This window comes from Equus caballus, chromosome 24 (genome assembly GCF_041296265.1).
Source record: "Equus caballus isolate H_3958 breed thoroughbred chromosome 24, TB-T2T, whole genome shotgun sequence".
Taxonomy (NCBI): domain Eukaryota; kingdom Metazoa; phylum Chordata; class Mammalia; order Perissodactyla; family Equidae; genus Equus; species Equus caballus.
In genome coordinates, this window is record NC_091707.1 from 16,817,663 (window position 1) to 16,832,107 (window position 14,445).

General features: G+C 38.3%; 1 long non-coding RNA gene across 1 annotated transcript; it reads left to right on the forward strand.

The window, feature by feature from the left end:
• The first annotated feature begins 10,278 nt into the window (after positions 1–10,278).
• On the forward strand, positions 10,279–13,781 carry LOC138920649 (uncharacterized). Its single transcript, XR_011432180.1, has 2 exons — positions 10,279–10,362; positions 13,629–13,781. It is a non-coding gene; the product is annotated as an uncharacterized lncRNA (long non-coding RNA).
• The last annotated feature ends 664 nt before the right edge of the window (positions 13,782–14,445 follow it).

Genomic DNA, 14,445 nt, shown 5'->3' on the forward strand with positions numbered 1-14,445 from the left:
GTTCTCTGGTCTCCTGGGGCCCTGGGTTTATGGGGTCCCCGCACACGGAAGCTTTCCCCTGTCAGTGGGTTTCCACTGCACTGGTCCTGGGACTCCTAGAGGATCCCCTGGTCACGTGGCCCCTCCCCCGCTCCTTCCTGGACCTGAGCAGCGATCCCGGTTTCTAGGGGAGTGAGCGATGTTCTCTCCTACCCCGTTCCCGCTCCTCCGAGGTGGGCAGCAGGGGCTCCATCCTCTGTCTTTTGATACTGTAGGTCTCTGAGTCCTGGCATTAGGTTCATTAGCTGAAATTCAGGTTTTTTTTCAGTCCTTTGTTGTACTTTGGAGGGGAGAGAGTCCCGGGTCAGCTTACCCTGCCGTTTTGCTCTGCCTCCTTCCCCTTACTTCTGTTTTCAAAAAATTATTTCTTAAATCAATATGCAGTAAAATGGACTTTCTTTATATGTATAGTTCTATGGATTTTAACATGTGACATTTGTGTATCTGCCCTCACAGCCAGGGTACAGATGGTTGCACCACCAGAAACATTTCGTGGTGCTACTTCTCCGTCATCCCCTCCCCTCACCCAGGCCCTGGCAGCCTCTGATGTGTTCTCCATCCCTATAGTTTCGTCTTTCTGAGAATGTCATTTAAATGGAGTCATACAGAACATAACCTTGTGACACCGGCTTCTTTCACTTAGCATAATGCCTTTGAGATTCATCCAGTTTGTTGCATGCGTCAGTAGTTTGTTCCTTCTTATTGCTGAGTAGTATTCTATTGGGTAGATGTATCACAGTTCACCCTTTCACCTGTCGAGGGACTGTTGGGTTGTTTCCGGTTTTGAGTGATTAAGAATAGAGTTAATATTAACATTTGTGTACAGGTTTTTGTGCGAACATAAGTTTCATTTCACTACAGTGAATTACTAGGGCTGGGATTTCTGGATCATATGGTAAGTATATCTTCAACTTTATAAGAAACTGCCAAAATGTTTTCTAGAAAAGTTGTGCCATTTTGCATTCTCACAGAAACATATGAGAGCTTTTGTACAAGGATCCACATCCTTGTCACCACTTAGTATTGCCAGTATTTTTAATTTTAGTCATATGTGTGTAGAGATATCTAATTGTGGCATTAATTTGCATTTTTGTGATGCTTAATGATGTTGAACATCTTTTGGTTTGATATCCATGTATCCTCTTAAGTGAAGTGTTTGTTCAAGTCTTTTGCCCATTTTTAAATTGTTTCATTGTCTCACTGTTGAATTTTGAGAGTTCCTTATACATTCACGATATAAGTCTTCCATTGCATATGTGACTTGCCAATATTTTCTCCCAATATGCAGCTTATCTTTTAATTTTTTAAATAGTATCTTTCATACAGCAAAAGGTGATACTTTTGATGAAGTCCAATTTATTAGTGTTTTCTTTTGTGGGTTGTGCTTTTGGTTCATGTCTAACAGCTCTTTGTTTAACCCCAGGTCACAAAAGTTTTCTTCTAAAAGTTTGAGAGTTTTATTTTTACATTTAAAACTGTGATCCATTATAATTTTTTAATAAGTTATGAGGTTTAGGTCAAGATTTGTATTTTTACATAAGGATATCCAATTGTTCCAACCTCATTGTCAAAAAGAATATTCCTTTTCCATTGAATTGCCTTTACCTTTGTCAAAAATCAGTTGACTATATTTGTATGAATTTATTTATGGACCATCTATTTTGTTCCATTGGTCTATGTGTCTACTCTTTGACCAATAATACTATATTATCTTGATTATTGTAGCTTTTAGTAAGTCTTAAGTTTAGGTAGTGTGGTTATTCTAACTTTATTCTCATTTTTAACAATTGTTTTGGCTATTCTAGTTGCTTTGCCTTTCCATATATGTTTGAGAATTAGCTTTTCTATAAAAAATCGTGTTGGTATATTGTTTGTAATGCTATTAAATCTCCAGAGCAATCTGGGTGGGATTAAAATATTTACTTTGTTGAGTCTTTGAATCCATTAACATGGTGCATTAGTCCACTCAGGCTGCTGTAACAAAATACCATAGACTGGACAGCTTAAGCAACAGAAATTTAATTTCTCACAGTTCTGGAGACCAGAAGTCCAAGATGAAGGTGCCAGCAGGGTCATTGTCTGGTGAGGGCTCTTTCTTTGAATTGTAGACAGGCTGCCTTCTCACTGTGTGCTCACATGACCTCTTTGTATATGTGGAAGAAGAGAGAGAGAGAAAGCTCTCTGAGTCTCTTCTTATCAAGATACTTATCCTGTTAGATTAGGGCCCCACCCTTACAACCTCATTTAACTTGACTTCCTCAGAGGCGCTATCTCCAAATACAGCCACACTGGTGGTTAAGGCTTCAGCATATGAATTTTGGGGGACACAAACCTTCTATCCATAAACACATGGTTTGTCTCATATTTAGGTCTTTAATTTTTTCATCAGTGTTTGTAGTTTTCAACATATAGATCTTGTACATTTTGCTAGATTTATACCTACATATTTCATTTTCAGAGCTATTGTAAATGCTACTGTAATGTAAATGGTACTGTATTTTTAAATTTTGGTTTTCAATGTTCATTGTAGTATGAGAAATATGATTGATTTTTGTGAGGTGACGTGGTATGCTGAGGCCTTGCTAGCTTATTTATTAATTTTTTTTCAGATTACTTAGGTTTTTCTATGTAAACAATTGTGTCATCTATGAATAGGGGCAGTTTTATTTCTTCTTTTCTATTTGGTATGTCTTTTATTTCTATTTCTTGCTAATTGCACTGGCTGAGACTTCCTGACATTGATTAGGACTGATGAGAGTGGACATCTTTGCCTTGTTTCCAGTATTAGGGATAAAACCTTCAGCTTACCCTAAGTGTGATGTTGGCTGTAGATTTTTTGTAGATGTCTTATCAGGTTGAGGAAGTTTCCTTGTGTTAATTTGCTGAGAGTTTTTGTTATAATGGATTTGGATTTTTTCAAATGCTTTTTCTGCATTAATTGATATGAGCATGTGCTATTTCTTCTTTAGGATGTTAAGATGGGAGATTACATGATAGAGTTTTAAACATGAACCAGCCTTACATTTCCCTCATAAACCTCACTTGATTGAGGTGTATTATTCTTTTTAGGTATTGTTGGGTTCAGTTTACTGATTTTTTTTGAGGACTTTTGCACATATGTACATGGGGGATATTGGTCTTTAATTTTCTTGCTTGGATTTTCATTGGTTTTGTCTGGTTTTGGTATCAGGGTAATGACCTCTGGACTCATAACATGAGTTGAGGAGTGTTCTCTACTCTTCTATTTTCTGAAAGAGATTTATAGAATCTGCATGATTTCTGTTTTAAACGTTTGGTAGAATTCACAAGGGAAGACACCTAAAGGTTTTTTGTTTTTGAAAATGTTTAACTATCAGTTCAATTCCTTAAGACTTATAGAACTGTTCAGATTATTTATTTCATCTTGAGTGAGTCTGGTTAGTTTGTGTTTTTTGAGGAATTTGGCCATTTCACCTCCATTGTCAATTTTGTTAGTAGAGTTGTTTGTAGTATCCCCTTATTATCCTTTGGATGTCTGTGTAGTCTGTACTGAGACCCCCTCTTTCATTCTTGGTGTTGGTAATTTGTGTTTTCTCTCTTCTTTTCTTTGTCAGTCTTGCTAGAATTCTATTGATCTTTTCAACGAATCAGTTACTTGTCTCACTGATTTTCTCTATTTTTTTTTGTTTCAATTTCATGGATTATTGCTCTTTATTATTTCCTTCCTTTGGCTTGCTTTGGCTTTATTTTGCTATTCTTTTCCAGTTACTTAAGGTGGAACCTCAGGCGGTCTATTTGAAACCTTTCTTTTCTTCTAATATAAGCATTTAATGCTATAAATTTCCCTCTAGCACTGCTTTAGAGGCATCTTACAAATTTTGATGTGTTTTATTTTCATTTTCATTGAGCTTAAATGTAAAAAAATATTTCCCTTGAAATTTCCTCTTTGAACCATGGATTATTTATGTGTGTTGTTTAATTTCCAAGAGTTTGGGGGATTTTTCATTATCTTTCTGTTACTGGTTTCTAGTTTAATTCTATTATGATGAGAGAACTTATGTCCATGATTTCAATTCTTTTAAGTTTGTTAAGGCTTAGTTCTAAGTAAATGGTGAATATTCTATGTGCACTTGAAAAACAATGTGCGTTTTGCTGTTACCAAGAGGAGTGTTTTCTAAACATCACTAGAGCCAGTTGGTTGGTTGGAGTTGCTCAGGGCCTCTTTGTCTTCCCTGATTTTCCATCTACTAATTTTATCTGTTACCTAGAGGGGCGTGTTAAAGTCTCCAAACATAATTTTGTTTTTTCTATTTCTTCTTTCAGTTTTGTCGGTTTCTGCTTCAAATATTTTGACGCTGTGTTGTTAACTGCGTACACATTAGGGAAGGTGTGTCTTCGTGGTGAATTGACCCTTTTATCATTATACAGGCATGCACTGTAAAAGAACATTTTGGTCAATCATGGATTGCATATACAATGGTGGTGCCATAAGATTAGTACCATAGGGCCTAGGTATGTGGCAGGCTATACCATCCAAGTTTGTGTGAGTACACTCCACGATGTTCACACAGCGATGGAATTGCCTAACAACACATTTCTCAGAATCTATCATTGTTAAGCAATGCATGACTGTGTAACGTCCCTCCTTGTCTCTGGTAATTTTCTTTGCTCTAAAGTTACTTCATATGATATTAATATTGCCAGTTCATCTTTTTTTTCCATTAGTGTAATGTCCCTCTTTTTCTCTGGTCATTTTCTCTGAAGTTACCTCGTATGATATTAATAAAGCCATTTCATCTTTTTTTTCTCTTTTATTAGTGTTCACATGGTATATCATTTTTCATCCTTTTACTTTTAACCTAACTATAATGTTACGTTTGAAGTGAGTTTCTTACAGACAGTATATATAGTCATGCATCACTTCACGACAGGGATATGTTCTGAGAAAGACGCTATTAGGGGATTTCATTGTTTTTTGAACATAATAGAGTGTACTTTCACAAACCTAGATGGTATAGCCTGCTACATACTTAGGTTTGTATGGTACTAATCTTATGGGACCACCAATGTGTATGTGGTCTGTCATTGACGGAAATGTCACTATGCAGTACATGACTGTAGTTGGGTAGTTTTGTTTTTCCCCTTCTAAGAGATTATTACTCCATTTTTCATTTGGTATGTTTAGGCCATTTACAATTAGTATAATTGTTGATATGTTTGGATTTAGCTACACCATTTTATTGTTTGTTTTTTGTTTGTTCTCCATATCTTTTATTCCTTTGTTTCTCCTTTCCTGCTTCTTCTGGGTTACTTGAATATCTTCAGCATTCCATTTTAATTCTGATGTTTGTTTTTGAAGATGGTGATCTTGGTGACATTTTTTGAAATTTTGCCATGAAGAAATATTTTTTATTAATGTTTAAAGAGTTTCCATTTCTTTTAACTCAATAATAATAATAGCAGTTATGATTTAGTGGGCACCTGATATGTGCCCTTTCCATATTTCAACTATAATCGTCATAACAATGCTGCAAAGTTGGGTAATTTTTTTTTCATTTTATAGCTGAATAAAACTGAGAATTAAAGGGACTTAAATGCCTTGCTCAAAGTCACTTTAGTGTATGGAAAGGAGTCAGGGAGTCAACCCCTATTTAGCTCCAAAGCTTGTGTTCTTTTTACGGCAACTTTCACAAATTTGGCACATATGACTTCAAGATATAGAATTTTACTAATTGTCATGGTTATGAAATTACCTGACTGTTAAAATGATCAATGCAAAACACATTTTGTACTATGGCAGATAATCCATTTTCCCTCAGGTTTATGCCTCATGTGGTAAAGACTTTTTTTCCCCCTGTGACCAGGAAACTCACCGATCGCCAACGCCTTAGTTAAGCTTCCCTGATGATCTGTCCCCAGCTATAAGCAATACCACACTACTAGTTTGGCTCTACTAAAGATAGTTTAGTTACACTTGGTCATTCTCTTTTTCTTTTGCTCCAGATGGTATCCCAGTGTCTCTTGTACCTCATTGTTATGTTGGGATTGTATGTTGATGCAGTGGTCTCTTTCCATTTTTATTGGATCACAAAACTCCATAAAGAGTGGATGGTGTATATTTTCTTTTGATGTTAAGTCCTAGGACTCTGCCAGTGGATATTTTATAATGTCTGCTGTATTTATCAAGTAAACAGTTTTACCAAGAATCTCCCACTTGCTGTTTATGCTGGGTATTTAGGCTCCAAGAGATGCTACAACTACACAACCTGTAAGTTCCGCGTTTTCCAGAAGCTTTGGGTTATGTAGTGGAGATGGTCCATTAAGCCACTTAGATACCATGCATCAATTTTATTTTGCTGGTGATAATCAGGAGATGGTCCATTTATCAGGAGGCATATATTTTGATGTGATCATCTGAATGTGTTCTGCCCAATTTAAAAACAGTGTTTTAGATGTTAACAAGGAGAAAAGAAACTAGCATTTGTTGAGTGGGCATCATATAGAGTTACTTTGCATGTATTATCTTCAATAATTCTTTCATTGAGTCTGAAATGTAAGTATCGTTACTATCTTATTTCACAAATTGTGTAATTTATGCCTGGAAGGATTAAATAATTCATGCAAGGCCATATAGATTAGAACTGGGGGAGCTGATATCTAGTTTAAACTATATGACTCTAAATTCCATAAGTACTTCTAGTAATGTATCTGCTCTGCCATTCCCCATGCTGGTTGTCATCAATCATATATCTCTAGAAAAATTCTGCATTTTCTGTTATTTTTGCATCTGACTCTTAGTTTTACTTCTGCTCCATAATAATAATAACTGGTAATGGTAAACTGTGTAATGACTAATAGCACAGACTTTGGAGCCAGACTATCTGGGTTCAAACTCCAGCTTACTATTTATTAGCTGTATAACTTTGGGCAAATTGTTTAATTTCTCTGTGCCTCAGTTTCCTCATTCAGTAATAATAGTACTTAATTCAGAGTCTTGTTATGAAGCCTAAATGAGTTAATATTTGGAAAGTTCTTAGAATAGTGCCTGGTACGTTCTAAGTGCTATTCATACATGCTTGTCAAATAAGTAACATTTGTTTGTCATTTATTGTCTGTTGGATAGTTTGCTAAGCCCTATAGACATAATACCAAATATAAGGAAAGAACTATTATTATCTCCATATGAACGAGGACACTGAGGCTTAGAATGGACAGGAACTAGTCCCAGATCATACCAGCAGTAAGCTCATTGTGGAAAACCAAAAAGAATATGAGAGGAGACTAAAATTCCCCACAATCTGTCACCTGGAGACTATTATTGCTAACATTAGGAGTATTTCTCTCATTCTAGCCACATCATGTAGATTCTTGAAATCATTGAATGTGCAATTTTCCGTCTTCATTTTGTCCTTTAACATTATATTAAAAATTTTTATCTTATCATGTCATTGAATTATTTTTTGTTAACATTGTCTTTTGTGGTTGTGGAATATTTCATTGTTTGGATATAACATTTTATTTAATCCCTCACATTTTGGACATAAAGTTGATTTCAGGCTTTTTGGGTAATAAATAATGTTACAACGAACATCTTTGTTTGCATTTTGGACTTTTTCTCAGGATATATTTCTGGGCTTAGAATTACTGTGTGAAATGATCAAACATTTTTAAAGTCTCTTAAATATACAAATAAGCTAATATTTTCAGAGAAACTTACATAAACTTATAAGCAAAAAATGCAGATAAAATGTAAAAAAAAAACAACTAAGTTCTCGAGATATATGTTTTAAAAAAATTAGATTTTTTCAGTTTGAGATAATTGTATACTCACATACATTGGTAAGAAATAATACAGAGAGATCCTGTGTACTATTTACTCCATTTCTTCCAACGGCAACATCTTGCAAAACTGTAGGACATTATCATGACCAGGATACCTTCATTGATACAGTCAAGATAGAAAACATTTCCATCACCACAAGGATCCCTCATGTTGCCTTTTTACAGCCATACACACCTCCCCCCAGGTCCCATCCTGATTCTTGACAGTCACTAATCTGGTCTCCATGTCTATAATTTTGTTATTTCAAGAATGTTATATAAATAAAATAATAAAGTGTGTGGCTTTTAGGATTGGCCTCTTTCGCTCAGCATGATTCCCTGGAGATTCCTCCAAGCTGTGTGTGCGGATAGTTTGCCCTTTTCGTTGCTGAGTACCATTCCACTTTATGGATGTACCACGGTTGGTTTAACCATTCACCCACTGAAAGACATTTGGTTTGTTCCCAGGTTTTGGCTCTTATAACGAAGCTGTTATGAACATTTGTGTACAGCTTTTGATGTAAACACAAATTTTTATTCTCTGGGAAAAGCCCGAGTGCCATTGGTCGGTTGTATGGTAGTTGCATGTTTAGTTTTGTATGAAACTGCTGAACTGTTTTCCAGAGTGACTGTTTTATTTTTCATTCTTAGCAGCAATCTACGGAAGATCCAGCTTTTTGGCTCCTTGGCAGTATTTGGTACTGTTACTCTTTTTCGTTTTAGCCATTCTGAAAGGTGTGTAGCGATAGCTCACTGTGTTTTTGATTTGCGTTCCCCTAATGGCTCACGTTGTTTAACATCTTGTCATGTGCTTATTTGCCATCTGGATATCCTCTTCGCTGACATGTTGTTCGTGTCTTTCGCTCATTTCCTAGTTAGACTGTTTGTTTTTTAATGTTGAGTTTTTATATATTCTAAATTCTAGTCCTTTGTTTATATGTAGTTTGCAAGTATTTTCTCCTAGTCTGTGACTAGTCTTTTCATCTTCTTAAGAGAGTCTTTTGCAGAGCAAATTTTAATTTTTTCCTGAGTTCTAATTTATCACTTTTTCCTTGTACGGGTTATGCTTTTGTAGTCAAGGCTAAGAATTCTTTGCTCAGCCCCAGGTCCCAAAATTTTGGTAGGGATTGCATTAAAGCTATATATCAGTTTGGGGAGAATTAGCATCTTTACTATGTTGAGTCTTTCAATCAATGAACATTGTATGTCTTTCAATTATTTAGGTCTTCTTTGATTTCTTTCACCAATATTTTGTAATTTTCAGCATACAGATTCTGTATATATTTTGTTACATTTACATCTAAGCATCCGTTTTCTTTGGTGTGATTGTAAATGATTTAGTGTTTTTAATTTCATTTTCCATTATTATTCCATATCATTATTATAGAAATGTGATTGATTTTTTTATATTGATGTTGTATCATAGAACCTTGCTGTTCTTACCCTTACTAGTTCTAGGAGGTTTTTTTTGTTTTCTTTTTTGCCAATTCTTTGGGATTTTCTACATAGACAGTCATATTATTTGCAAGGAGAGACACTTTTGTTTTCTCCTTTCCAATCTGTATTCTTTTTATTTCTTTGTCTTACTTTATTGTAATATAAACTTCCAGAACTATGTTGAATAAGAGTTGTGAGAGTCATATGTTGAATAAGAGAGAGGAAAACAACCTTGCCTTTTCCTGATCTTAGGGGAGAGACATTCAGTATTTCTTCATTAGATATGAGAGTTGTAGAGTTGGGTTTTTTGTAGAAACTTTGTATCGAGTTAAGGAAATTCCCCTTTATTCCTAGTTTGCCGAGAGTTTTTAGCATGGACAGGAGTTGCATTTTGTCAAATGATTTTTAAGACATAGGCTTTTTATCATTAAAAATTTTTGTAAGGTACTCAGGCAACGATTTTTGCAGGCTGTGCATCTCCTTCCCTCAAGATGGATACAAGGCACCAGACCTGGCCCAGGACTTTTCCTCTTCAGTGACCTGTCTCACTGTGTGAGGTACCATTTTATTTTCCCAGGCTCTCAGGAACTGGTCTATTTTTCATGTTCTGTGAAAAATGTGAAATCTTTGTTTATTAAAATGCAAATATTTTCCTTATTCAGACCTCCCAGCTTTTTCCACTCAAGTTTTATTTCTGGTTTGGGAAATGTATCTTCTTCAGAACTGACTGTCAGGGTGGTGATACAGTGAGGGATATAGAAGCTGATTTAGACCTCTCTGTCTTGGATTATTCCCACCATTCACCTGTGGAGCCTTCTAGAATAACTTACTCAGGTGACTTACCCACAGTGGTGTGCTGATCAGCTCTCAGAAGTGGTGGCGACCTCTGATTTGTTGATTTCCATGATGTAAATACACCCACCATGGCTGATTGTAAGCTACCATTGTGACTTCACTGAACATGGGTTGGGAAGAGATGTGCCCACTTAGCCCTCATGAACCATACAAGCCAGCTCCACCACACAACCACTTATACATAACTTCATGCAACACCAGTGACAGCCACCCCTAACACAGACTGCCCAGGTACTTAATTTCCCAGACTATTATGGGATTGCTGCATTCTTTTTTCTTAGCGTCCTTAAGAGTATTTGAAAGAAAGTACAGGTGGTCAGCCCTATAGGAAGGGAATTTCATGAGCAGCAAGTACAATGTTTTTGGCGTATATCAATAGTTCATTCTTTGATATGGATGAGTAGTAGTCCATGTATGGATGGACCAGTTTGTTTAACTCTTCACTGACTGAAGGACATCTAAGTTGTTTCCAGTTTTTGGCTATTTAGGATAGAGCTACTACGAACATTCACGTACAGGTTTTTGCATGAACATAAACCATTTTTTTAATTTCCCTTTATTATCTTCCTTCTTTCCTCTTCCCTCCACCCAAAACGACTGAAATCCAGGAGTTACATTTTATTTTCCTTGTCTTTTAACTCCAAAACAAGATGTAAAAGAATTACTGGAAAAGTCTACCCTTAGCAATGAGATATTCGAATTTTAAGAGAAGTTGGCTACTGGAAGCTCCTGCTCTGGATATGGACAGGTCTTGAGCCACACATTAACTGTAGCGAAATGTCTGTCAGCGTTCACACAGCATCACGGGAGTGGTTTGACGCTTACCCTGCTCTCCCACTGGCTTTTAGGACCTGCTGACATCTGCACACCCACAGCATGAGCTTCTCCTGCTCTGCGTCCAGGTCAGAGAGAATGAAGACTTTCTAAGCAAATAAACTGCTGGGAACCCAAAGCCAGATCCCGCATTATGTGGCTGAGCTCTCCCAATCATACACTCTCGAAATGCATCTTAGATGCCTGTGTTGACTGATGTTGGGCTGGGATCCTGACTGAGCAGATTTTCATTTCTCTGAAGCATGGCCTTCATAAGGGGGCACAATGGCTGAGTGACTAGAAATGTGGGTCCAGGGCAGGCAGCCTGGGTGTGAAATCTAGCTGTGCTGGGGATTAGCAGTGAGACCTTGGGGAGTGTCTCTCACCTGTCTTGTGCTCAGGTTTATCATTTGTCAAACAGTATTTGCCTCCTACAGTTGTTATGAAGGTTAAATGAGGTAAGATGTGTAAAGCACCTAGAAAAATGTTTGGCACATTGTAAGCACTCAGTACATTATTATAACCATCATCCTTATTCTCCTTATGCATGTCTTGGGAGTGCAGGAGAATCACAGGGCCCATTCTCTCCCTTGAGGGCTGTTCGCCTCACAATCTTGGCCCTCCCTTCTCTGTGCAGACGTATAAGCCTTGAGGTGGATGGCTTCTTGGCTCAGCCCCACAGCTCCCACTGCCCTGGAGCTCTGCCGAATACACGAACTTTCGGCCCCTCCGCCCTCTGCACTGGATCCTGGAGGTGCTGCTCGCTCCTCTCTCAGAGCTGGCCTGGCACATGGCTCACACAACATCTTGGAGGCAAACAGAAGCCAGCTGACCAACCCGGGAGGTGTGCCCTTGGTAACAGCTCTCCTAGGCTGCCTGCCACCCGTCAGCTCCACCTCCTTGCACAGCAGCCAGTCCTCACAGGCCACCCAGCCTGGGCTCAGCTCTCAACTGGCATGTCTCTAAATCCCTGGTGGTTTCTCCAGCGGGTAGGGGAGCTGTGTCCTGCCACCAGCATCCACCGCCTTGTTCTCTTTCAGCATCCTCTGCAGGTCTTTTCTCTCTAACCGATCCAGACTCACTGCCCTTTGGCACCTCCTTCAACTCCGGGACTTGCATTTTCTCCACATGTAGCTCGGGGGCAGTCTGCATGTACATGGGGTGGCAGTGCTTCGCCCAGATCCTATCAGGTCCTTTCATTGCCACTGGCCTGCAACTCCTTGAGGCTGAAGTGCATTAATGTTTGTGGCCTGCCAAGACCCAGCAGAGTGCCTCTATACAGTAGATCAGTATTTATTAAATGAATGCTTGAACAAACGATGAGTTTTTTAAAGCATTGGGGGAAGAATCCTGCTAACACGGATCCCTGCCACCTCCCAGGGACCCGCTTTCCACGGGAAAGTTGGCCCATAATCCCGGCAGCACTCCTTGGCGGCTGACTTTCCAACTGTGGCTTTACACCTGTTTCGTTTTATGAAATTTATTGGGGAAGCATTTTAGCTGCTATTAAAGTCAGATATCATCCATGACAAGCCATTTTCCTCGAATTAGCCCAGTGAGAAATATTTCTAAAGGCGTTAAATGAAATGATCCAGATGCTTCCCATGGCCAGCTGGACTAGCAGCCCCGTTCGGTCCCCAGGCTTGAATACGAGTGGGTTATGTTTTCAGTCTACTCCAAGCAGCAAAGCTGCTGGTAATTCTCACACTAATAAACGAGTCTTTAACAAATTCTACCAAGCAGAAGTAACAGGAGAATTTACAATTGTGTTTTCAGTAACTTAAATGAGATAATACAGTGCCTGGCATATAGTAAGTGGCCAGTAAATGCTAGCTGTTGTGATACTGGACACCACTACCAAGAATTGTTGCAGAAAAATAACATCAAAGAAAGATGGGGGCTGGTAGGGTAATATATTTTCAAGGTTTAGTAGAAAATAAAGTCATCTAAATAATTTGTTTGAAGTGAGGAATAAGGAAAGTAATGCTGAAAAAACAAAATCACTTTAATAAAAATAAAAGCCATGAAAATATAGGAGTTAGGAGAATTGATATAAAGCCAAATAGGCAATGTGCATTTCATAACCTGTGTTTAAAAACATGAATTACATGCTTATGCACTCACCCTAGAACATTTCACACACTTAATCAAATCACAGTCTCAAACTGCTGTTCCAGAAAACTTGAGATCCACCAAAACCACATCTCCAACAATGCCGGAAGTGGAAAATTGTGATTACATCCTTGCATAGTTAGTTCAAAGGTTTTTGGGTAAATGCAGAAATCTCCATTGAAACCTGAAGCTGCGAGACACGTCCTACACAGCTCTGTGATTCCACTATGGCTGTGAAAGGCCACCTGCGATGTCATCAGAATGCCTGAACTCGTGGACTTGGGGAGGGCAGCTTTCAAGACTCCAAGATTTGGACCCTTTCCCCAAAATACCTTTTTTTGGCTTCCTGATGGCACTATTTCTTTGCTTTTGTTATTAGTATGAAGAGATGATCTTGATCAGCTTTAAAGTAAGTTATCAGCTTTTGTTTTAGTAAGGCCTTTTCAAGGTACTACTTCAACCGTGTTAATTTTAGGTGTACCTGTCTCTCACAACTTGAGTTTATAAGCCTGGAGACAGAATTTTATAGCCTGATGCCTGTTGATGATTATCTTTCATTCTTGGGTGAATAGAATGCTGACTCGTACACAGCCTGCGAGCAGGAGTGGTGATCTTGGTGGAAGAAAATGGAGCATGCTGTCAGCAGCCAGCCATACTGGGTCATCAGCCAAGAGACAGACACGGACCAGGTCTTTTTCTTAATTAAAAAAATTGTTTTTAACCACTTTATTGAGGCCTGATTAACATGTAAAAAGCTGTACATAGTTAATGAATACAATTTGATGAATTTGGGGATAAGTATACACCCATGAAACAATCCCCACCTTCAAGGCCACAGACACATCTATCACCTCCCAAAGTTGTCTCTGGCCCCCTTTATTATTGTTATTATTATTATTATTATTATTTCATGTTTATATGTGTTGTTAGAACACTTACAAGATTTATCCTCTTAGAAAGTTTTAAGTATACAGTACAGTGTTAGCAATGGACACCGTGCTGGAGAGTAGATCTCTAGGATGAGGTTTTATCAGAGCAATACTGTTGGACAATCTAAATGGAAGAGAAGATGTACCGCAGCCCAGACTTTCTGATGGGGACCGCTTTAAAGACGGTGGCCATGACGCAGTGCAGGGCCGACACTGTGGGGACCAGACCAGAGATGACGTGGTGCTATCAGCTCAGAGGAACGAGGCCCACGAGGGACAGTGGGCATGGAGCTGATTTTGCCCTGGGTGGGAGAGCACAGCCTGGCACGATGGGGCCTCCCCACCTCATCCAGCAAAAGGGTGGCAGGATTTTACTCCAGCAAAAAGCTAGAAATGGATAATATTTTTGCTTCAGAAGTATACCTGTGAGGTAGTTTCAGGGTTTTCTCAATAAGTACAC